The sequence below is a fragment of the Lagenorhynchus albirostris genome, chromosome 11, assembly GCF_949774975.1.
Source record: "Lagenorhynchus albirostris chromosome 11, mLagAlb1.1, whole genome shotgun sequence".
NCBI lineage: Eukaryota > Metazoa > Chordata > Mammalia > Artiodactyla > Delphinidae > Lagenorhynchus > Lagenorhynchus albirostris.
Window position 1 is genome coordinate 83,650,361 of NC_083105.1, and position 25,164 is coordinate 83,675,524.

Sequence of the window (25,164 nt, forward strand, 5' to 3'; positions counted from 1 at the left end):
GCCTGTGAATCTTCTGGAATTATTTTCAATTTGTTGTATCCTCAGCATCTAGCAGAGTCAGAGGAGCCATGGCATATAGTAAGTATGTAATGAACTGTTACAAGTTAAGCAAAGTTAAGGTTCCTGGATGCAAACATTTAAGTGATGAAAGGATTCAAATTTTTCTTCAGAATCCCCAATGTGTTCAATGATTCCAAAAAGTTTAAGAACCACTGACACTGTGAATGAGTTATGCCTGCTGAGTGGTTTTAAGGGTTCTTTTCGTAGGAAAAGTTAAGAGATCCACTGGAAATGTTTACCTGTTGCAGTTAGAAAAGAGAGAATAAAATCAGTTTCTCTTACTCTGAGCCCAACATAAGTTATTGTGGCTTAGGATGAATTATCGTAGAACTAATTCTTTTTCAGTAAATCCACAAATAAAAAGAATTGCGTGGTTTGATGAACATGTTCAAGGACTGTGCATTCACTTATTTCCTCTTCCCAAACAATTCTGTCCAAATTTCATTAAATTGGGTTGAGCAAAGTAGGGGAATCGGGGTGGGCAGGTGGTACTAGAATGTCTAGAGCATGGTGTCGCAGTCCAAACAGAGCGAGGGGGGAACGTGTATGAGGGGAGCCTGGTTTGGAGTTTTGGGGTGAGGACATCTGTGCCAGCAGAGGGGAGAGGCAGTGGTAATAATAAGAGATTGGTTATACATGCAGGATTGATCAAATAAGAAATACATTAAAGGTAATGGCAGCTAGGTCCCACACCATCAGTGAAGAGGGAGTACAAAGATGAAAAGAGAAAACAAGAAGGAACGCATGGTATTGGATTGGAATTGGAAATAGCTGTTTGAACTCATGCTTTCCAAAGTATGGAGCTAGATATAGAAGTAAATATGTGCGTCTGGATTCATAAGGAGTACGCCTAACACAAATATCTCCGTTTCTAAGTACCATTCTCTACTAAAAAGAACCAGGGCATCTTGAAAAAACCCCTGATCCCAGGTTCAGGGCTGGAAGAGTATTAAATGAATTGCCAGAAATGTGCCAGAAACAAGGATGGGCTCAAAGAATAATGGAGACATGTCATAAGGACATAGACAGTCATGTACTGTGGGGGAGGGATGTTGATAATGGGGGAGACTGTGCATGTGTGGGGCAGGGGGTATGTGGGAAATCCCTGAACTCTCTCCTCAATTTTTCTGTAAACCTTGAAATGCTCTTTAAAAAAGTCGTATTTAAAAATAAAAAAAGGACATAGACCAGATTGAAGGAGCTCCCAGGTCAAACCTGTGACAATTTGAGCATCAGAATAAATATTTATAGTAATGGATTAAAGCTAATGAATCCATTAGTTATTTATATCCATGAGTCCATACTGATATAAATAAATGAAAAAGTTGATAGTTTGATAAAGAATGTGATAGTTATATAGTTTCAAAGTACTTTTTCACAAAATGCTTATTAATTTCAAAGGGAAAAAGAGTAGCTTCACGGAAGAGAATTCTGGCAGACACCTTAATCAAGTGATTTCACATCACCGGTGATGGGACAAGTAGACATGGATAGGATGCAATGTGAAGAACACAGCATCACTTCCATGATGTTCCTGCCAAAGAATCTAAATCTAATCAGGAGGAAACATTGAACAAACCCAAACTGAGGAGTATTCTACAAAATAATGGACCACCTAGAATCTTCAAAAGTGTCAAGAATATGAAAATCCAGGAAAGACTGAGGAACTCTCTAGATGACATGGCAACTAAATGCAGCATGTGATTCTGGACTGGATCCTTCTTCTTTAAAAAAAATTATTGGTGGGGCTTCCCTGGTGGCGCAGTGGTTGAGAGTCCGCCTGCCGATGCAGGGGACACGGATTCGTGCCCAGTCCGGGAGGATCCCACGTGCCACGGAGCGGCTGGGCCCATGAGCCATGGCCACTGAGCCTGCGCGTCTGGAGCCTGTGCTCCGCAACGGGAGAGGCCACAATAGTGAGAGGCCCGCGTACCACAAAAAAAAAATTATTGGGACAATTTGCAAAACTCCATTGGGGTCTGGAGATTTGTTTTTTTGTAGTGCATCAATGTAATTTCCTTAGTTTGATGGTTTATTGTGATTATGTATGGGAGAATAACCTTACCTGAGGAAATTCCCAATAAAGTATTTGGGTATTATCATATCATATCAGCAGCAAACTGTTAAATTAGTTCAGGAAAATCAAAGTTTTTATACAGCTTTTGAAATTTTTCTGTAAGTTTCAATTTGTTTAAAAAATAATAAAGTAGGTATACACTCAAAGAGACAACATAAATCAAATCAAGACAACTTATTTTAACTAAACTTGTACATAGTATTCAAAGTCCGGTGCTCAGAAAATACATATATCTTAATCCAATTAATTAAATCACATCAGAGATGAGTAGCAACAGAGGGTGATCTATGTTTACTGAGCATTAGATCCAGGGAAAGGAAACTATACACTTAAGTATAGACTAAGCAGCCAGATAGTTTGAGTTTAATCCCAGCCCCATCAGTTACTAGCTGTGTCACCTTGGGGACTGAGCCTCAGTCACTCTGACTTATAAAAAGGGAATGGTAATAATGTTTATTTCCTAGGATTTGTGCGGATTCAGGAAAATAATCTTAAGCAATTAGCATAGTGCTTGGTGCCTAGCAAGTGCTTAAAATGGTATTTACTATTAATGTTACTGTTATATGTACTTTTATAACCCTACTTTGCCTGTTAGGAAAACTTACCTATGCTTGCATCATTCTCTTTTCCTTTTCCCGTGTTGACTTTTTGGACAGAAAGGTCACGTATATTCTTCTGAGTGTTTCTGAACCTAGAAGGTGGTGTAAAGATAAAAACAATAACAACAAAATCAACATTTTACATACATCATTTCATTTAACCATTTAATCTGTGAGGTTAAGAATACTGCTTTTATAGATGGGGACACATGCATAGCATTCAGTAGTTTCATGACCACTATATATATGCTACATAGCAACAAAGGTTATGCTCCTTTGGCTCAAGGCTTTCTCTCTCTTTTTCAAATGTAGGCAAGTTTGCCTCTAAAAACCAAGCTCATTTTTTTAAACAATAAAATATGTCAACTTTTATTTAATGGTTTTTGGCCATGTTGAAAGTTAAAAACACAAATGGCCTCTTCTTAAGGGGATGACAGTAGATTAAAATGAATGAAATATATGTAAATATATAAAAATGAAATGCCACATGACATCATTAAATTGGGTTACTTCTGTGTTGCTGCTGGATGTCCAAGAGCACAAGCTTCTAAAGTTCATAGAGGAAAGGAAGAGTCAAATTCCTTGGAAGGGAGTAATTGTGTGGTCCATAGAAAGACATTGACCAGAGTTCTCTGAAGTGGGCATAGCCTGGTATCTGTATTGTATCAAGAACCAGTGTTGAGCAGGTGGGGATTTGATTAAGCTATTAATCCTTTCAGTGTTATTAGAGGATCCATCAGATGAGACACAGGAGCCGGAAACTGTACACTCCAAATGGAGTTCAGCAGAAATTATTTGGTTTATAGGTAAGCCAGGAATGAATGACAGCTCCATCATAGAAAACCTGTATTTCAATTCCAAATTGACAGGATAATCAAATTCAAGTTCATCTGGTTGCACTTGAATTGCCAGACATCCAGGTCCCAGAAATTATTCACAGGACCTACCAATTCATCTTTATAAAATAGTGTTCTTTTAGCCATAGCCCCAAAATTAAAACAGCTACATTCCACCAACACTGGCTGTTGCCCAGAACACATCCAAATCAAGGAAACAAGTAGAAGCAGTGGTCCTCCTAACTCCACAGAGAACTTCACGATGCTGGGTCCTGGGCTCAGAGCTCCTCAGGCATATACATATATACGCATATACATATGAACTTAACTTATACACACTACTATATAGAAAACAGGTTAATAACAAGGACCTACTGTATAGCACAGGGAACTATATTCAATATCTTGTAATAGCCTATAATGGAAAAAAAATATGAAAAAGAAGATATATGAATCACTTTGCTGTATACCTGAAACTAACACAACATTGTACGTTAGCTATATTTCAATTTTAAAAATGGCTAAAAAAAAACAAGCTCTGGAAGCTTTTGGATAGTATGTACAAAACAAGCCTGATTCTCAGTGAGAGCTCTAAAAATGTTCCTTGCCTTGAATTGAAGAGTATATGTTTAAGTGTTACTAATCTAAGTTACTAACCATAATACGAATTACTTTATCAGATCTTTTGTTGAGATAGATTTGATAGGGAAGGCAAAAAAAAATAGCAAGAGTCTTTGGCGCCTTACAGAATGAGAAGATTGGGGTTGCTGAATTGGTAAAGAAGTACAAAAAGCCAATGACATACATTTCTCTAATAATTAGTGGTGTCGAGCATCTTTTCATGTGCCTCTTGGCCATCTGTATGACTTCTTTGGAGAAATGTCTATTTAGGTCTTCTGCGCATTTTTTGACTGGGTTTTTTGTTTTTTTGATATTGAGCTGCATGAGCTCTCTGTATATTTTGGAGATTAATCCCTTGTCGGTTGCATCGTTTACAAATATTTTTTCCCATTCTGTGGGTTGTCTTTTTGTCTTGTTTATGGTTTCCTTTGCTGTGCAAAAGCAAACAAATTAGGTCCCATTTGTTTATTTTTCTTTTTATTTCCATTACTCTAGGAGACGGATCGAAAAAGATTTTGGTGCGATTTATGTCAAAGAGTGTTCTGTCTAGGTTTTCTTCTAAGGATTTTATAGTATCCAGTCTTACATTTAGGTCTTTAATCCATTTTTAGTTTATTTTTGTGTATGGTGTTAAAGAATGTTCTAATTTCATTTTTTTACATGTAGCTGTCCAGTTTTCCCAGCACCATTTATAGAAGAGACTGTCTTTTCTCCATTATATAGTCTTGCCTCCTTTGTCGTAGATTAATTGATCACAAGTGTGTAGGTTTATTTCTGGGCTTTCTATCTTGTTCCATTGATCTATATTTCTGTTTTTATGCCAGTACCATAATGTTTTGATGACTATAGTTTTTTTTTTTTTACATCTTTATTGGAGTATAATTGCTTTACAATGGTGTGTTCGTTTCTGCTTTATGACAAAGTGAATCAGTTATACATATACATATGTTCCCATATCTCTTCCCTCTTGCGGATGACTGTAGTTTTGTAGTATAGCCTGAAGTCAGGGAGCCTGATTGCTCCAGCTCCTTTTATCTTTCTCAAGATTGCTTTGGCTATTCGGGGTCTTTTGCGTCTCCATACAAATTTTACTGATTTTTTTGTTCTAGTTCTGTAAAAAATGCCATTGGTAATTTGATAGGGATTGCATTGAATCTGTAAATTGCCTTGCATAGTATAGTCATTTTGACATATTGATTCTTCCAGTCTAAGAACATGGTATATCTTTCCATCTGTTTGTGTCATCTTCGCTTTCTTTCATCAGCATCTTATAGTTTTTGGTGTACAGGTCTTTTGCCTCCTCAGGTAAGTTTATGCTTAGGTATTTTATTCTTTTTTATGCGATGGTAAATGGGATTGTTTCTTCATTTCTCTTTCGGATCTTTTATTGTTACTGTATAGAAATGCAACAGATTTCTGTGTATTAATTTTGTATCCTGTAACTAAGTCTAAACTACAATGAGGCACTACCTCACAACAGTCAGAATGGCCATGATCAAGAAGTCTACAAACAACAAATGCTGGAGAGGGTGTGGAGAAAAGGGAACCCTCCTACACTGTTGGTAGGAAGGTAAATTGGTACAGCCACTATGGAGAACAGTATGGAGGTTCCTTAAAAAACTAAAAACAGAGCTACCATATGATCCAGCAGTCCCACTCCTGGGCATTTATCCAGAGAAAACCATGGTTCGAATGGATACATGCACCCCAATATTCATTGCAGCACTGTTTACAATAGCCAAGATATGGAAGCAACCTAAATAAATGTCCATCGACAGATGAATGGATAAAGAAGATGTGGTACGTGTACACAATGGAATTTTAAGCCATTAAAAACATGAAATAATGCCATTTGCAGCAACGTGGATGGACCTGGAGATTATCATACTAAGTGAAATAAGTCAGAGAAAGACACATATCATATGATATTGCTCATATGCAGAATCTAAAAAAAAATGATACAAATGAACTTATTTACAAAACAGAAACCCAGACTTAGAGAAGGAATTTATGGTTACCAGGGGGAAGAGGGGGGAGGGATAGATTGGGAGTTTGGGATTGACATGTACACACTGCTATATTTAAATAGATAACCCACAAGGACCTATTGTATAGCACAGGGAACTGTCCTCAATATTCTCTAATAACCTAAATGGGAAAAGAATTTGAAAAAGAATAGATAGTTGTATATGGATAACTGAATTCCTTTGCTGTACACCTGAAACTTAACACAACATTAATCACCTATTCTGCAATCAACTATGCTGCAATATAAAATAAAAATTTTTTGAAAAGAGTGAAAAAAAATTTTTTAATTTATTAAAAAAATGCCAGTGATAAATTTAACCTGACTCAGCCTCTGGTCAAAACATTTTATAAAAAATTTATATACAGTTATTTTCAGTAAATATTTTCTTGAGTCTTTTCGAGAAAGAGAGGAGAGGAGAGGAGAGGAGGATGAATAACTATCTTCCTCTTGATAACTACCCTTCATTTGCTTGGAAACCATGTGTGAACAAACTCTTTTCTACACTATGCAAGAGCAGTTGCTTTCCCCATCTGGTCCATTTTCCAGTAATTGAACATGTTTGTCATTTTCCTTCAGGATTGCTTCCAGAGCTCTCTCTTCTTTGCATGTGAGGCACCAGACTGTATCCTCTATTCTAATGGAAGCCTTGCGTCATCCAAATGTAGGACTTGGAGGGATAACCCAAGTTTATTCCTCTGTTCATCTCATTACAATGTGAGCAGCATATATGGTTAGTAATTTATCTTCAGATAATTTTATTAAGTATCAATGGGTGTGATTTTGACATGCTGGGGCAATAAGTAACAAAGTAAATGGGTAAAAGCCCTCCTTTCTAAGAAGCAAAAATAAATCAGATAATGTGATTTAAAAGGCTCAGAAAAAATATTAGGAATTTTATTTTAATTCTTTATTATTATTTTTTTTACATCTTCATTGGAGTATAATTGCTTTACAATGGTGTGTTAGTTTCTGCTTTATAAAAAAGTGAATCAGTTATACATATACATATTTTCCCATATCTCTTCCCTCTTGCGTCTCCTTCCCTCCCACCCTCCCTATCCCACCCCTCCAGGCGGTCACAAAGCACCAAGCTGATCTCCCTGTGCTATGCGGCTGCTTCCCACTAGCTATCTACCTTATGTTTGGTAGTGTATATATGTCCATGCCTCTCTCGCTTTGTCACAGCTTACCCTTCCCGCTCCCCATATCCTCAAGTCCATTCTCCAGTAGGACTGTGTCTTTATTCCTGTCTTACCCCTAGGTTCTTCATGACATTTTTTTTTCTTAAATTCCATATATATGTGTTAGCATACGGTATTTGTCTTTCTCTTTGTGACTTACTTCACTCTGTATGACAGACTCTAGGTCATAGATGGAATGGAATGGAATATTACTCTAGGCCATAAAAAGGAACGAAATTGAGCTATTTGTAATGAGGTGGATTAAATAGCTCAATTTCGTTTCTTTTTATGGCTGAGTAATATTCCATTGTATATATGTGCCACATCTTCTTTATCCATTCATCCGATGGTGGACGCTTAGGTGGTTTCCATCTCCGGGCTATTGTAAATAGAGCTGCAATGAACATTTTGGTACATGACTCTTTTTGAATTATGGTTTTCTCAGGGTATATGTCCAGTAGTGGGATTGCTGGGTCATATGGTAGTTCTGTTTGTAGTTTTTTAAGGAACCTCCATACTGTTCTCCATAGTGGCTGTACCAATTCACATTCCTACCCGCAGTGCAAGAGTGTTCCCTCTTCTCCACACCCTCTCCAGCATTTATTGTTTCTAGATTTTTTGATGATGGCCATTCTGACTGGTGTGAGATGATATCTCATTGTAGTTTTGATTTGCATTTCTCTAATGGTTAATGATGTTGAGCATTCTTTCATGTGTTTGTTGGCAGTCTGTATATCTTCTTTGGAGAAATGTCTGTTTAGGTCTTCTGCCCATTTTTGGATTGGGTTGTTTGATTTTTTGTTATTGAGCTGCATGAGCTGCTTATAAATTTTGGAGATTAATCCTTTGTCAGTTGCTTCATTTGCAAATATTTTCTCCCATACTGAGGGCTGTCTTTTGGTCTTGTTTATGGTTTCCTTTGCTGTGCAAAAGCTTTGATGTTTCATTAGGTCCCATTTGTTTATTTTTGTTTTTATTTCCATTTCTCTAGGAAGTGGATCAAAAAGGATCTTGCTGTGATTTATGTCATACAGTGTTCTGCCTGTGTTTTCCTCTAAGAGTTTGATAGTTTCTGGCCTTACATTTAGGTCTTTAATCCATTTTGAGCTTATTTTTGGGTATGGTGTTAGGGAGTGATCTAATCTCATACTTTTACATGTACCTGTCCAGTTTTCCCAGCACCACTTACTGAAGAGGCTGTCCTTTCTCCACTGTACATTCCTGCCTTCTCTATCAAAGATAACATGACTGGGCTTCCCTGGTGGCGCAGTGGTTGAGAGTCCGCCTGCTGATGCAGGGGACACGGGTTCGTGCCCCGGTCCGGGAAAATCCCACATGCCGAGGAGTGGCTGGGCCCGTGAGCCATGGCCACTGAGCCTGCGCGTCCGGAGCCTGTGCTCCGCAATGGGAGAGGCCACACAGTGAGAGACCCGCGTACCGCAAAAAAAAAAAAAAAAAGAAATAAGGTGACCATATGTGTGTGGGTTTATCTCTGGGCTTTCTATTCTGTTCCATTGATCTATCTTTCTGTTTTTGTGCCAGTACCATACTGTCTTGATTACTGTAGCTTTGTAATATAGTTTGAAGTCAGGGAGCCTGATTCCTCCAGCTCCGTTTTTCCTTCTCAAGATTGCTTTGGCTATTTGGGGTCTTTTGTGTTTCCATACAAATTGTGAAATTTTTTGTTCTAGTTCTGTGAAAAATGCCAGTGGTAGTTTGATAGGGATTGCATTGAATCTGTAGATTGCTTTGGGTAGTAGAGTCATTTTCACAATGTTGATTCTTCCAGAGGAATTTTAAATGGTACATGAAAAATAGGGTTACAGAATAGCAAACCTCAAAATTAAGAAGTTATTAAGTACAATATATAATTAGATTTTTCTCTCTTACCTGTAACAAACAACTTCCCCATTTTATATAGAAATAGTTAACATTAAGAGAAATTAATGAGATTTGGAATACTGTCTCAAGCTACTGGAAAATAAGAAAATTAGAACAATATTCATGAAATTGGTTTTTCACAGTTTTTTCTGTTTCTTTCCTGATTTATTTCGCAAAGAAAACACTTCGACAATGTATAAGAAAGATTTAAACTGAGATGATTATAAATTATAATCACGATTTTCTAAATAGCAAAAACGTTAACATTTTTTTCCACCTTTGTTGAGATACAGTTGACATATAACATTGTGTAAGTAACAATAACGTACTTTAGATCGGAATTTCTCCTTTTTGCAGGTACTAACAGCTTAAGAAGTAAAGCAAAAAAATGTTTATCTATTGTTCAAAGAAACATTTTATTTTATTGTTACAAGGAAGACAAGTCTTTTATCCGAGGTTACCCAACATTTGGATCTTACATAAATAAGACTTAAAATCCAAAGAGAAGCTGTGTTTTTGTAAACAACAGCTATATTGGATGAACTTGATCCAATTTTTGAAAAGAGATTCCTTGTCCACAGCAAGGCTCTTACACATGCACGAGGAAAATCAGGCCTATGCCCTCCGTTTAGTTGAAGCCCAGGGTAAAAATCCTAGACAGTTAATTTTGGATCAATGAAACCTATTTGTAGAAATAGTGCACACATAATGAGCATGATAAGGGCTAAGAAAATCATCCCTCTTCCTTTCTTTTTTTCTCCTTTGAAAATCAGCCACATAAGTGGCCTGTGGACCTCCTCTACTGGGGGAGGTACATTTATCCCGATGTTCATTTATAAAGAATTTAGCTTAAAAGGTAAAAAAAAAAAAAAAAAATTATTCCTAGGTAATCATTCCTTAAAGCAGATTTATTATGAATAGAACATTTGTGTGTTTGGGAGTGTTGTTTTCCCGGGCACATACAGAAGACAGATTGTTGACAGTAAATGTTTAGTCAAGGGTGAGAATACTTTTGTTTTAGTTACAGATCCTTTCTACCAGCCAGATGATATTTTCTCCTTTCAATCAGTGCCGCAGAAGCTTTTGTGTGTTATATAGCAGTGCTGCTAAATATGATGGAATGGCTGCATCTTTTAATTTAATCCCAGTAGGAGAATAAGCTATTCTTCTTTTCCTAGGCGACAGACGGGGACTTTTTATGTCATGTAAAGCTCAGCTGGGTGAAGCCTTTTGAGAGATGGTGCTATCATGTCGGACTTCCTTGAATCACTTACCAGAGGCAAATGGTTGTCTCCATTTTCTACAAAGCATTGCTTTTGGATTAGAATGCTCTTTGGAAATGAGCCTGTACCGGCAACATGTACACATTTAGGGCATCATTTGACTGCCTTATACTTAATAGGTGTGATGGGACAAATGTAATTAACATATGAGGAAGGTTCTGGCTTGGCCTGCTCAGTTCCCTATCTTTCATGCACATGAAGGAAGGCTCCACCAATTCCAGGCAATTCTTGGGGCTTTTATGATGGAATGAAGATAAGATAGGCCAAAAGCAAAGCGGATGGGTTTTTGACAGAAAAGAAAAGCACAGAAGAGCCCGCGTGTCCAGGGGTCTGTAGACAAGGTATATATCCTTTGGTAGGGGACTCTGGAAAGAAATGATGAACTTTTGGAAGGAAAGTGGAAGGTTTCCAGAGACTTGAGGCATTATAAAATAGGGAAAGAGAGGATTTTAATGAGTTTTGTTGTTTATGTACTTGTATCCTCTTTAAAGATGTTGAAATGTGTACATAAACATCGGACGTCCTATCTGAATTATATATTTTTGAATGTAACAGCCTTCTGGGACTGAGCCAAGTGACCATGGCTTCCTTGGGATTATATCTGTAGGATAGTTATGAGCTTTTATAATGGGCTTTTTCTCTGGGCGTTTCCTACTTCAGACACATTTTGGTACACTGGAAAATTTCCAATGATGAGAGGTTTCTGTGGGTGTATGAATATCTGTGAACCGATAGGCTTATTTATCTAAAGGCTATGAAGTATTTTCTGTGTCATCAAGCAGTATATATGCTGACAATGCTATATCATAAAATCATATCATAAAAATATCATAAAAAAGATTTGTGACATCGTTAGAGATGCAAGATGGTGAGTGATGATGTTGGAGCACAACATCTCAAGAGCTTGAAGGTGAACTGGAAAAAAGTAAAATCAAGATATAAGAGATTTATTTGCCAATATTAGTCTAGAGAAAACTTGGCAGGGTGTGTAGAAACAATTAAATATACAAGTCAGCTATCAAGTCGCTAGTCTTTCTTTTGTTCAAAATCTTCCTATCGGGTAGAATCCTAATTGATTACTTGCTGACTTGTATCTCTGAAGTTTTTCTGGGACTTGGACTTTATAGCAGTAATAAAAGATTTTCAAAGGAAAAATCTAAACATCTCTCAAGAATAATTTCCATTTCTAAGCATACATCTCTGATTCTATATAATATCATCAGTTTCCTAACTTTTAAAGTCCTCTCTCAGCCCACTTGTTATAGGAGTCACAGGGTACCACCAACGAGCCTGAACCTACCCCAAAGAAAGTCAATGGGTTGTAATAATCCCAAAGGTTTAAATCTTCAGCAAGGCTGTGCAGTCACACTGGGAGATCCTATAGCCTTGACTGCAGACAAGGTCCTGGGGACTCTGGGAAGGATGAGAGGAGCCTTGGAGCACAGACTTTTGACCCCAGGTCACGTTTGCGTTTCCTCCCTGCTGCTCTCCTCATTTTATATAATCTGCTTTCCCCCATTTTTGTGTACCGATAGGCTGTGTTGTCAATCACAATAAGATGCTTTACATGGAGAACAATGATTTCCTATGAGGTCTACCTTACCCTCTGCCTGTAACAAAGAATTTGGAAAAAGAGATTCATGGAGACACTTTTCCTTCTATGTTCTGAGAGCACATTTACACCAAGACTTTATGGATACTTTAGTGCTTGAAGTAACCCTGTGAGGTCAGAGTTTATACTAGTTGGGATAATTCAGGATGCTTTAATAAACACCCCCCACCCCAACTCTCACTAGCTTAACACAATAAAATAAACACTGGTTTATTTCTGTTTTACACAGAGTCCAAAGTGGTTGGTCCTACCTGGCAGTAGGACTTCCACAAGGTCATTCAGAGACTCAGACACCTTCCAGTCTGTGGTTCTGTCATCCCCTGCGGCCCTGGAGTCTGTTAGATCCTCTGATTTGATCCAGAAAACAAGAATGTGGAGTGTCACTTGGAAGATTTGTACTGGCCAGACCTGAAGGTGGCATCCGTCACTTCTGCTCTTATCCTAACAGCCAGCACATCTGGCCACACTCAACTGGCAAGAGAGGCTGGGAAATACAGTCTACGTGTGCGGCCAGAAGACAAGGTAATTGGGTTTGGTGAAAAACTGGCCAGTCTCTGGCATAGTGTTACTACTGCCCCTGCCTTACTGATGGGTAAACTGAAACATAAAGGGGTTAAGTAATACACCGAAGTCACCTAACACGTGGTAAGCAAGAAAATCTGAACCCAGGAATCTGACCCCAGAACAGCCTTTTAAACCTTTTAAACTACAGGGCTGCCTCCCAGATAATTAATGCATGGTGTTTCCTGTTACTTCAAATGCGTAAAACAAGGCTGAGGAAGATAACATGCCTCCTCCTAGTTGACAAAATGCAGCAGACACAGGATTAATACTCCTTTATTCCATGGAATTGCAGTCCCGTTTAGGATGCGTGCAGGACCCTCTGATTTCAGTGGCTCTTTTCCTGAGCATCTTTGGGGAAGAGGGGTGTGTGTTCCGATCTCAGTGAGTATTTTAAGGTGAGCCAACTCCCTTTATCACCTGAGACCCTTGGTTCCAACAGCATGCAACTAAGGAGGCAAATAATTAAAATTAGGGATCATGGAGTAAAGCAGACAGGCAGAAAGACATGGGGTTAAGAGGCAGAGTCTGGAACCAGAGCTCCCAAATCAGAAAAATCCAACCCTGGCTCTGCCTGCAGCTGGCTGTTCCTACCTCATTTAAATAAATGTCAAGTTTTTCCCTTGGTCTCTGTCTCAGAAAGGGGCACGTAATTCCTTAGTAGGTCCTAGTTTGTTCAAGACAATCTTAGCTTATACTGTTGTTCTAGGGTTATCGTTAATAGCACCTCCTTTCACTCTCAGAAATGTACTGACTTAGATGATAAATTATATGATTACCCTACTTATGGCACCTGAAGCATCTTCACCCAGATATTACTTGGTAATAAATCTTCTGGGGAGGAGGTCACCCCCTAAATTAATTAAGCTCCATAAGCCTTAATCACAAAGCTTGAAGAAATTTGATTATAATACTGAAGTTTGAATTTAGTTTGATTAGCTTTTTGCTGAATTTTAAAAGAATCCGGGAGTTCCTTGTATGTGGGTAGCTCTGCCCCAAGCCCTGCCTTCTTTATAGAGGGACTCGGCCATCTCTTCAGCACAGCCTGAGTCAACAGGCTACCCTCCAAGCCACACGTTTGCTGTTACCTGTAGACCCCCTGGTGGACTGTGGACCCTGCCTCTACAGACAAGGAAAGATCCGGTCTCCAGCTACCATACCAACCTCCCTTCGCTCCCTCTCTGCTTGTACCCCACCTGGAGTGGCGAGAAGCCGTACCCTTCGACTTCCCTTTTTGGCTGGAGATTATCCCTTTTCTTCTCCACGTGGGATTTGGGAAAACAGAAGGGAGCCTCTAACCTCATTTGTTTGCACCTACCCATGCCTTGTGGAGCCATGTTCTGTGTAAGATCTGTTCACTGAGAGAAACAAGAAACTATTTCTAGTCTTCAACAGACTTTTATGATCTGGCCTCTGCCTACCTCTTTGGCTTCAGCACCTGTCACTCTTTCTCTAGATTGGCCACACTGCCTGCCTACTTTTTGTAGACTATGCCAAGCACGATCCTGCCATATGGTCTTTGCTCTTGCAGCTCCTTCTGGCTGGAATGCAGCTCCTTCTGGCTGAAGTGCTGTTCCCCAGATCTGCTTGAATCAGCTCTTTGAGAGGACTTCTCTGATGATCCAATCGAACATAACTTTCACAATCACTTTCTCTGTCAAAGTCCTGTTTTATTTCCTTCACAATACTTATCACTATCTAAAATTATTTTGCCGATTGAATTGCTAACTTTCTTTCAAACTCCTCGATAATAATAATAAATAATAGTTACTAGACTTGCCTCTGGAGTCAGTCCCCAATAAGGATCCTTTTGCCTGGTGTCACTTGCGCCAATAGAACCAGACCGAGTTCAGTTGAGAAGCAAAGGAAAGCTTTATTCTTTGATCAAAGAATGGAGAGATGTGGGCTCGGGCTGTAGAGCACGTGCTCCCGCAAAGACCATCAGTAGGGCTGCTTTATAGGGTTCTTGTCTGAGGAGGGAGGGGCAGAGCTCTCGAGGGTCCCGTGCGGGCGAGTTGCTCACGGTGCCCCAGATCCAAGCGCTGGGCGCAGCGTCTCTGCACACAGACTGCTGCCGCCATCTTGAATGGAGGGGTCATGGGCAGTGCTTCTCCGTGTGTCTCCAAGTTGGGGTGTCAGGAACATCAATTCCGTACTGGAAACTCTAATCCAACACATTAGGTGTAAGACCTCTGCACTCGGCCCCCTACAGGCAAGCACAAAAGAAGAGGTAAGACCTTATCACCTAGATTCCATCTTATTCCCCCCTCCCCGGGACCCCGGTGGGCGTTGTTGATGCCACTATGAGCCTCACCCTCTTCTAAGTACTCTACATGGACTAATTTTTAAAATCTTTATAGTCATCCTATGAGATAGGCACTATTATCGTTCCCTTTATTTAGTTATTTATTTATTTGGCTGCTCTGGGTCTTAGTTGCGGCACATGAGCTCTTCATTGCCACGTGCGGGATCTTAGTGGTGGCATGCGGGATCTAGTTCCCTGACCAGGGATCGAACCTGGGCCCCCTGCCTTGGGAGCACAGAGTCAAAACCACTGGACCACCAGGGAAGTGTCCCATATCATTCCCATTTTATTATTTTTTTAATTTTTAATAAAGAAACTGAGATTAAAAGAAAGAAAGTCACTTACCTCATGTTTCAGAAAGGGAGCCAGGATTCAAGCCTAGGCAGTCTGGTTCCAGTGTCTAATCTGAACCGCCAGGCAAGGCTGCCTCCCATCACAGTCATCCCCAGAGGACAGAACGTCCATGTCCTGTGTGCCACTGTATCAACTTCTGTGACCTTGTGATTTGTAAGAAGAGATGCATATTTGGTCTTTGTCTGGGTTCTGGTACAGGGCTCCTAAAACCATTGGAATTTCCTAAGTGTTGAGAGCAATAAAAAATGTCTTTTGTTAGTAATGAGTGACTTCTGGAAAGCACCTAAGGATGGGGGCTGGTTGCCAGAGAGTCCAATCAGGTGATTAGAGGGTTGGAACTTTCAGTCCCACACCCCCTGATCTTGAGGGAGGGAAGAAGTGCTGGAGGTTGAGTTCAGTGACGAATGGCCAATGACCTAATCAATCATGACCACGGAATGAAGCCTCCATGGAACCCCAAAAGGAGAGGGTTCTGAGAGTTTCTGTGTTGGTGAACATGTGTAGATTTGGGGGAAGGGCGTGGAAGCTCTGCACCCCTTCCCACATACCTTATCCTATGCATCTCTTCCATCTGGGCTGTTCCAGAGTTAGAGCCTTTTATAATAAAACAGTAATCTAGGAAGTAAGATGTTTCTCTGAGTTCTGTGATCCGCTCTAGCAAATTAATGGAACTTGAGGAGAGGGGTCATTGGGACCCCTGATCTATAGCTGTTTCGGGGGAGTGGCAGTTTTGTAGGATTGAACCCTTAACCTGTGGAATCTGACACTACCTCCGGGAAGACAAGTGTCAGAATTGAGTTGAATTGTAGGACACTCAGCTGGTGTCCGAGAACTGCTTGTTGGTGTAGTGTAGGGAAACTTCCCCCACTCCCACCCCTCCGCCTCCCGCCATGCCAGCATTGGCTCCTACAAGACTTGGCTCAATTAATATTTGTTGAACTTTGGGTGAATATATGGTGTCATAAAACCTTGACCTTGTTTGATTTTTATAAACAGAGAAGGAAACCTCTCACTTGCCTATCTAATAGAAATGCCAGAGCTGAATATCTTGTTTCAAGAGCAATTGGAGGCAGGGGCCCAGCCAGGGATGCCCCTGAAATGCAGATGGGGGAAGAGTGCTGCATAGCCCAATGGCAGATCCCGCATGGAGCCTTGAGAAATTTGTAGTAGTGGTTTTCCATGGGCTTTCTGAGTTAGTCATAAAATAGGCAATCTGGCACCAGGTTACTAATGCCAAAGGGAGCAAGATGCAGACATAGAAGCAGTAGAGTGAACTACCAAATCCCCTCACACCTTCCCCACCATCAGGGGTGGGCACGGAAAATTAAGCTGTCTTGGATTGAATTTCTACTACTTGCAGCCGAAGGAACCTTCTCCCCACTTCTCTGTCACACCACCTGGGCTCCCCAGCATTCTGTACAAAACCTGGATCTCTTCACTTGTCACATTATGTAGAATTTCACTATTCATCTGTCTCCCGTCCCCTCTAAAAGGTAAAGTCTTTTAGCAACATCATGTCTAGTTCATCCTTTACATACCACGACATAGTTAATAACGTATGCTTCCTAATGTTACCTGAGTCAGCCTGACCTGCCTTAGTTCACTTCTCTGAGAATGAAGGAGAGAGTCACACAAGTAATCTGCAAGTTGTTTTCCAGCTCCATGCACTGTATCAGTCAGGTGAGGACTGTGTATTGCTTTTGTTTTGGATTCAGGCCCTGCTACAGAAAGATGAGGCTTTGTCTGTATGTGCTGTGAATCTGGTTGTGAGCCAACTAGTTAAAAAACTAGATGAATACACCCTTTCAATGTCATGTTCCTATTTGTCCCCCTATCTCTTCCCTGCACTGCTGGTTATTTATGTATTTAATATGCAGATAAGGATGCACCAGCTCATACATCAGAGGCCTGCCCCCTACGTCCCTGGGGCCTATTAGGAGCAGATCTGTATATCTTGACTAGAGCAAGTCCCTTTGAGGCGATTCATCTGGGCTGGCCCTGTTATAAGCTGGGGCTTCTCTTTTTTCTTCCCTTTACTTTCTTTGTATTATTGACGTTTGTACAACCCTTGTTCTGTTCTCATTTCTGTGGACATCTGTTATGCAGCCAATCATTAAAAAAAAAATCTAAACTGAGTTAAACATATCAACCACACTTCCCTCAGTCCCCAGGGAATTCAGACCTATTTCTATGCTGCTGAATGTAAAAACGCTGTGAATTATATCATTTGTATGATTCTAAAATTAACTATGAACGTGCTGGGAGCCTCAAACAAGTTCTAGGCTTTCTTAATCATCCACTTCTCTACCACTGAAAACAAACAAGAGAAACTGAACCACTGTGTTTTTACAACATTTATCCTAATATTCATTAACTAAGTAGAAGGCGTTTAGCTCCACACGTATTTTGTGCTGGTCAGATCTTTGTTTCTTCTCCCCTCAAATTCACTCATTCAACAAATATTAAATATATATGTTGAATATCCTATGTGGAGGAAGTAAAACTCTCACTTTTTTCATATTGAGTCCATTTGCTGACCATCTTTTGACATGTGCAGTTGTCTGGATGCCTTTGAATACGTTCTGCGCCTGCCTTAGGTCCTCCATTTCTTTCTTCAAATGTGAGGCCCAAACGGTATTCTTCCAGGCCCAGCACAGAGTGTATAGAGCAAGTGCTTAATGACATTCCTTTCTGGGGAAGCTGGAGAGTATTTTGTTTCCTGGCACAAGGAAGGTAAGCAACATGGAGTTTTGCATAAAAATGAATGGATGAAATTAAACTCAGAAATTTTCAAGTGATACTGCACAGGCTGTTCCATTCCTTCCCCCTGTTACCGTCCCTCTTTTCCTTTGCCAGCAGCAGATCCGTTGGTCTGTGTGAGCTGAGAACATTTCTGTCCCGTTTCCTCTCCTGGTGCCCTTACGCCATAGACCTTTGTGGCTCTCTGGGAACAATATTCTGAAGGTTTTAGACAGAGAGAAAAACTCATGGTCACGGGGTTAAATTTCGTGCTGACTCTCATGACAGCTCTAATGAGAGGAAGTGGGAAAACAGAGGAGAGCATCCATTTAATTCAACAAATATTTATTGAATATTTTACATCTATCCCGGTTTCAAATGCTGAAGTTAAAGAAGTAAACAAGATGAGCAATGTTTTTATTCTTATAATGGGAGAAGAAAGGAAACAGACCATTATAGAAATGGAAAAATGTCAGTGAAGTATTTGGGGCGATTAAAGTGGAGTGATGTGATAGAGCGCGACTGCTGAGCACATCGGCCTGGGAGATCAGGGAGAGCCTCCCTGAGGAGGTGGTTGGGATATTCACGCTCCTCATTTTCTGTGTTTTATGATGTGTTGACATCTTGGGGCCTTGCTAATCCTGGAGAGACTGCCCCCCACCCCGCCCCCCAGCTTGAGCTAATTCCTGGAGAGAGCAGTTGACTCCCCCGGGGGGGGCATGCCTTCGCTATGCAAACCTGAGTCCATACCTCCATCACCTCCTTTTATCAGGCTTCTGCAGTGTAGGACACTATTCCCTTCCCCAAACTACCCCAGGGCCAGGTACCAGACAACTAGGAACCACCCCTATAGCCCAAAGCCTGCCAAAGTTACTCAAACTATCCAATCCTGAATTTACTCAGCTGCTTACACTGCCTTGCCCATTCCTCCCCATGAAAACCACAATAAAGCCTCAGGACCATGCTTTCCTCTCGCCCTTTTTCTGTTTCCTGACCAACCTCGGTGCTTCCCCATGTGTCTCTTTGTGCCATGCCTTCCATTTCCTGGACCTATAAGTATAAAAATCTTCTTTCTTCATAGTAATCATTTCTATGTCTGCATGTCTTACCATACCTAATTAAAACAAATCTTAATTAAAACAAATCCTAATTAAAACAGTGATACTTAAGCTGAGATCTGAATGACAAGTAGGACCAGTCACACATGGATGGAGATGAGAGCATTCTAAGTAACAGTGCAGAGACCCTAAGCTTGGCAAGATCAAGGATCACATAGAGGCGTACGCCTGGAGTAGACTCTCCTCTCACTTCCTACTTCTTTTCCTTTACTTTCCAGACACCCATTGATCTCTGATAATCCAAAGATTCTTAAAGGCAAATATCTCTGAGGAAGTCAGACGTCCCACTATCCTTTTTATACAAGTCAACGCTTATATAACTACATGACTGATGAGAAGAACTGAAGGTCTCATTAAAGCAATTCACACTAAGATGTGAAAGAATCTTTGCTAATGTATTTTCATTGAAAGAGGGACTTTATTAACTGAAACACATTTTTTAATCAGTTACACTCAATAGTTTTGTGTCTTAACATCATTCAGATACCCAACATACACTTATCAAATACATCTCTCATTACACCCAGGTTCTAGGGATGAAGTGAGGAGGAATCATCTTTCCTAAGGAGTAAATGACTGTTGTGATCACTCTTTGCACTTGTGATTTCTTGTTCAGTGTCCATATTGTCCTTTATATTATAATCATACCCAAAGCTACATGAGGGCGGGAGGTATGTTCAACTCCATATCACTAGCAAAATGCAGTGTCTGGCAGACTGCAGGCATTCTATTCATGACTTCAAAATGAAAATTATTAAACCAAGTTATACTAAGATAAAGTGTAAATATGATAGTTAAAAGTAATTTCCAATATTTTAGTCCCTCAGGACCCAGCAAGGCTAAATTTCTTAGACTTAGGGTTTTCATTTCTGGCTGAACTTAAAATCAGCCAGGAAGCTTTTAAAATACAACAGTACCAATCCGCATTACAATCAATTGAGTCAGAACCTAAGGGTGGAATCTGGGTATCAGCATTAAAAAAAAATGTCTCTAGGTTATTCTAACACGCAGCCAGGGTTGAAGAACACAGATCTAGGCTGAAAGGCTACAAACAGTAAAGGTTAATGTACCTGGCTGGTGTCTTTAGGCAATGTGAAGAACAGCTGTCAGAATTTGCACAGATCACTAAGAAAGTAGAATTCTCCAGGACACAGAGGTTCACAAAGGTCTAGGCTTCAGGGACAGTCAAGTCGAGAAAGTTGGGCAGAGAAGCTTTAGACAGAGACCCAAGCTGTGCAGCCAAGGAGGAAGAAAGCAGATTGGCATTTTCAGCAAAATGAGTTCTTTCGTGCTCATTTTTAAAGTGCTTACAGGATTTCAGGTGACTGAAGTCACTGGCAGGCATCTTTGCAGAAATACAAATCATAATATTTGAGAAACAAAAAGGTGACGCCTGAGGGTAGATTTTATATTCACCTTTAAAAAAGTGACCTGGAAAATTATACGTCATTTTGCTGCCAGAACTTACTATGCTGACAAATATTTGTAAAATGTTATTTCAGCCCATGAATTTTATTTCAGTAGACATTCAGAGTAAGTCACAGCTTCATAGAGCAAATGCCAGCCTTCCTTTCCATTCCCACGTCCAGAGTCTCACCTTTCAAAAGAGAATACTGGATCTCAGTTGACACTTTCTTGTAACGAAATCTGCCATGAAATTTTAAGCTAACAAATGGTTATGATTCACAAAATCTATCCAAACGAATCCTTATCGACTGGAAGCTTTGTTAACAATATGATATCTGAGTTTAGCACTAAAAAATTATTTTGGAACAACTTCAAATACCAATTAAAAATCAGAATAAAGTCTCATCTTCCATGGTTATCTAGATTATCATTCTGTTGGTTGAATATAAAGTTTGTCCTCAACTTCTCTCCTTTTCTGTTTCCTAAATATTATGGTTTGTATTTCTGCGAAGATGCCTGCCAATAACGTCAGTCACCTGAAGCTCTCCAAGGACCTTTAAAATGAACACTAAAGAATTCATTGTGCTGATAAATATTTGTAAAATATTGTTTCAGCCCATGAATTTAAATAGGACTTAATAACTGAAAGTCATCTCAGCTATAGGGTCATGATGAAAAGCATGATCTCCTGATCAAATCCTGACTCCACTATTTCATAAAATAATACCTGTTCAACAAATATTTATTCAGTACTTGCTAGTGATAGGCACTAGATGTTTTAGATGATTGGAAGATATTGGTGAATGAAAGAGAGAAAAATCCTTGCCTTTCTGACGCTTACACACTACTGAAGGAGGCTGACAATAAAAACAATAGAATAAACTTAATTTATTAACAATTTGTTTAACACATTAAAAGGTGATACATTGTACATATTTTTTATATAAGGGGGTGGGGATTCTGGGAGGGTTGGGAGTGGATTATAATATTAAATAGTGTGGTCAGGGTGGCTTTCATTGAGAAGGTGATATTTGAGTAATTGCTTGAAAGAGGTGAGAGGGTTAGCCTTGTGGATATCTAAGGGAAGGGTTCTGGGAAGATGGAGAAGCAAGTACAGAGCCTGGTAGCAGACGTTTGCTGATGTGTTTGAGGACAGCAAGGAGACCAGAGTATCTAGAAGAATGTGAGCAGCGGGGAGAGAAGTACAAAATGAGTTCAGAGAGTTTGGGAGAGGGAGGCAGGACACAGTGTCTTATAGGCCATTGTAGGGGCTTTGGCTTTTCTCCTAAGGGAGGATGGGAGTCCTTGGAGGATTCTGAGCAGAGGAATAGCACGGTCTGACCTCTGTTTTAAAAGCTTACTGTGGAAGAGAGTTCCACTTCTGGTGTGACAGTGTGAGAAGCTCCACAGATCCCCTCCCCATGGAAACTGGTAAAAATTATTTTTTAAATCAACCATCTAAGGTCTCAGGAAGTGGTCCAGAGAGCATACAGCAGATAAAGAAACATTCATTCAAGAGATCTACTGAAACTCTGTAAAAACTACAAGAAGTTGTAGTATTTGAACCAAGATCCCTGAGCTCCCTTCCAGCTCAGTGAGGTGAAAACTCTGCTCCAAAATTGTACAGCCATGAACACAGGGTTCTCCCTGCCCAGCCCCCAGTTGGAAGGGATATCTTGTGGGGAGAGGCAATGCATAAGCTCTGCTCATCTTACCTTGAGTTACCTATTGCTGAAGCTAAGTTCCAGGTGAGTGTGGCTGAGAAATGGAGACTCCTTCTGCCTAACCATCATTGATGGGATGGAGGCCATACTGTGGCCACAGCACCACTGAGAATACTAGAGCCCTGATTGCTCTGTCCTTGGCTTGTGGGGTGGGAATTCTGTGCTGAAAGAGGCAAGCCAAGGAGACCTGGGGCTGCTAACTTTCCAACCACTGAATGTGCAGCTTCTGAAGAGGAATGTCACTCAGAGAAAAGGGTGCCATTGTCCCCATCCCTAGCATCAATGACACGACTCAGAGATTTTTGCCTAAGAGGAGGAACAGGCCATAAAACAGAGAGCTTGAAATCCCTCCCCAATGGACTGATTCCATCTGCGACCGTGTAGACCTCATTTGCAATAGTTCAAGCCTAAGTTCACTCTCAAAAGCAGTGGAATTTTTGGTGAAAGTTCATTGGGAGGAGATTGATAGATTCTTTGGAAGTAAAAGCTAAAAAGTAAAAGCTAAATAGGCCAGGTAGCTTTCCAGAGAGAAATGAGAAAAGAGACAGCTGCGAAGAGCTTTTCTGGGGTCAGAACAAATCTCACATGCTGACTTTGGGAACTATCCCTTTCAAAGGAACCAAATTTGGATTGAATCAGTCTGTGTAGTAATTTACGTACCAATGCACTGCTGAAAACAAGAAAGCAATCAGTCTATAATTAGTGGCACTTGATGATTCGGTGTGGTCAAGGAAAGAGACAGTCAAAGAGAGCCCTGCCAAAACCACTGTCATCCCAGAGTAACTGTGGGCCTCAGAGAAATGTGGGACGGCATTAAGTGCACCAACATAGTTGTAATGGGAATACCAGTAGGAGAGGAGATAGAGAAAGGAGAAGGAAAATGTTTGAAGAAGTAATGGCTGAAAATTAATGAAATTTATTTTAAAACATTAATTAATACATCCAGGAAGCTTAAGGATTTCCAAGTTAAGATAAACACAAAAAAATATATACAAGTAAACACATGTCTGAAATCCAAAGACAAGGACAAAATCTTGAAAGCAGCAAGAGAAAAATGACTTGTCACTTACAGCGAATTGTAGTGGGATTAACAGCTGACTTAGAAAAAATGGAGGCTAGAAGGCAGTGGGATAATACGTTTGAAGTACTCAGTGAAAAAAAAAATGTCAAGAATCCTGTATCCAGCAAAATTATTTTGTTGTAATGAAGGTGAAATAAAGACATAAAGACATTCCCAGATAAAGTCTGAGCGAATTTACCGCTAGAAGATTGGCTTTAGAAGAGATGCTAAAGGAATTTCTTCAGGCTGAAAGCAAGTGACCCCAGATGTTAATTGGAATCCATGTGAAAAAAACAGCACCGACAAAGGTAGTTATACAATTATAAAAAACAGTAATAATGCATATTTTTCTCCTTTCTTCTCTTAACTGATTCTAAAAGTAACTGTATAAAATGACACATATAGAATGTATTTGGGGCCCTATAACATGTAGAAATGGAATGTGAGCAGGAGCAAAGATATATTGGGCTAAGGAAATGACTCCATATGTGAACTCAAATTTACAGGAAAAAATGAAGAGAGCTGATGACAATAAATAAGAAGATTAATATAAGAAAAGCTAGAAGTATACACTTGCCATTCTTTTTCTCTCTCAGCTTCTTTAAAAGGCATAAAATTGCATAAAGTAATAGTTATAACAATGTAATCTTGGATTTGTAACATTTATAGATACAATTAGTATAACAATAATACCACAAAAAGGGGAGAAAGGGAGTAGAACTATATAGGAGTAATGTTTCTATAGTTCATCGGGACTAAATTAGTATGAATCTGAAACTACTTCTAATAAATTAAGGTAAGTCCCAGAGCAACCCCTAAGGAAATACCTCAAAAAATATGGTGAGAAAAATCATTAAAGAAGTTAAAAAGATACTGTAGAAAATATTCACTTAAGACAAAAGAAAGCAGTAAAGGAGGAAAAGAGTAACAACAACAACAAAAAGGCATAATGCATGTAGAAAACAAAAAGTTAAGTGGCAGATGTAAATCCGACTATATTTATAATTACAGTAAATGGGAATCGATTTAAAAGTCCCATCAAAAGACAGAGATTGTCAGATTTGATAAAAATAAACTAGATCCAACTGTATTCTATCTATAGGAGACACTTTAGATTCAAAAATACAGTTTGGGGCTTCCCTGGTGGTGCAGTGGTTGAGAGTCCACCTGCCGATGCAGGGGACACGGGTTCGTGCCCCGGTCCAGGAAGATCCCACATGCCGCGGAGCGGCTGGGCCCGTGAGCCATGGCCGCTGAGCCTGCGCGTCCAGAGCCTGTGCTCCACAACAGTGAGAGGCCCGCGTACCGCAAAAAAATAAATTAATAATAATACAGCTTGAAGGTAAAAGTTTGAAAAAAAATAATCATTCAAACATCAATCACAAGAAATTTAGAGTGTGAGACATAATATGCTTCAAAACAAAAAAAGTGTTACTAGAGATAAAGAGGGACAGTCTGTAATGATAAAAGTCAATCTATCAGGAAGATACAACAATTATAAACATATATGCACTTAAAAACAGAGCACTAAAATACATGAGGCAAAAACTGAAATAGGAAATTCAACAGTTATAGTTGGAAACTTCAATATTCCACTTTCAATAATGGATAGAGCAACTAGGAAAGAGATCAACAGGGAAATAGAAGACTTGAACAACATTATAAACCAAGTATACCTGGCATACATCAATAGAACATTTCACCCAACAATAGCAGA

At 39.8% G+C, this 25,164-nt stretch overlaps 1 protein-coding gene across 1 annotated transcript in view; it reads left to right on the top strand.

Annotated features, from left to right (window-relative positions):
- Nucleotides 1-25,164, top strand: part of LMNTD1 (lamin tail domain containing 1) — a 442,963-nt gene that overhangs the window by 209,439 nt on the left and 208,360 nt on the right. Inside the window, exon 7 of the mRNA XM_060166722.1 lies at nt 12,409-12,701. The gene's annotated coding sequence lies outside the window, so the exon portion shown is untranslated. The remainder of the gene's footprint in view (nt 1-12,408; nt 12,702-25,164) is intronic.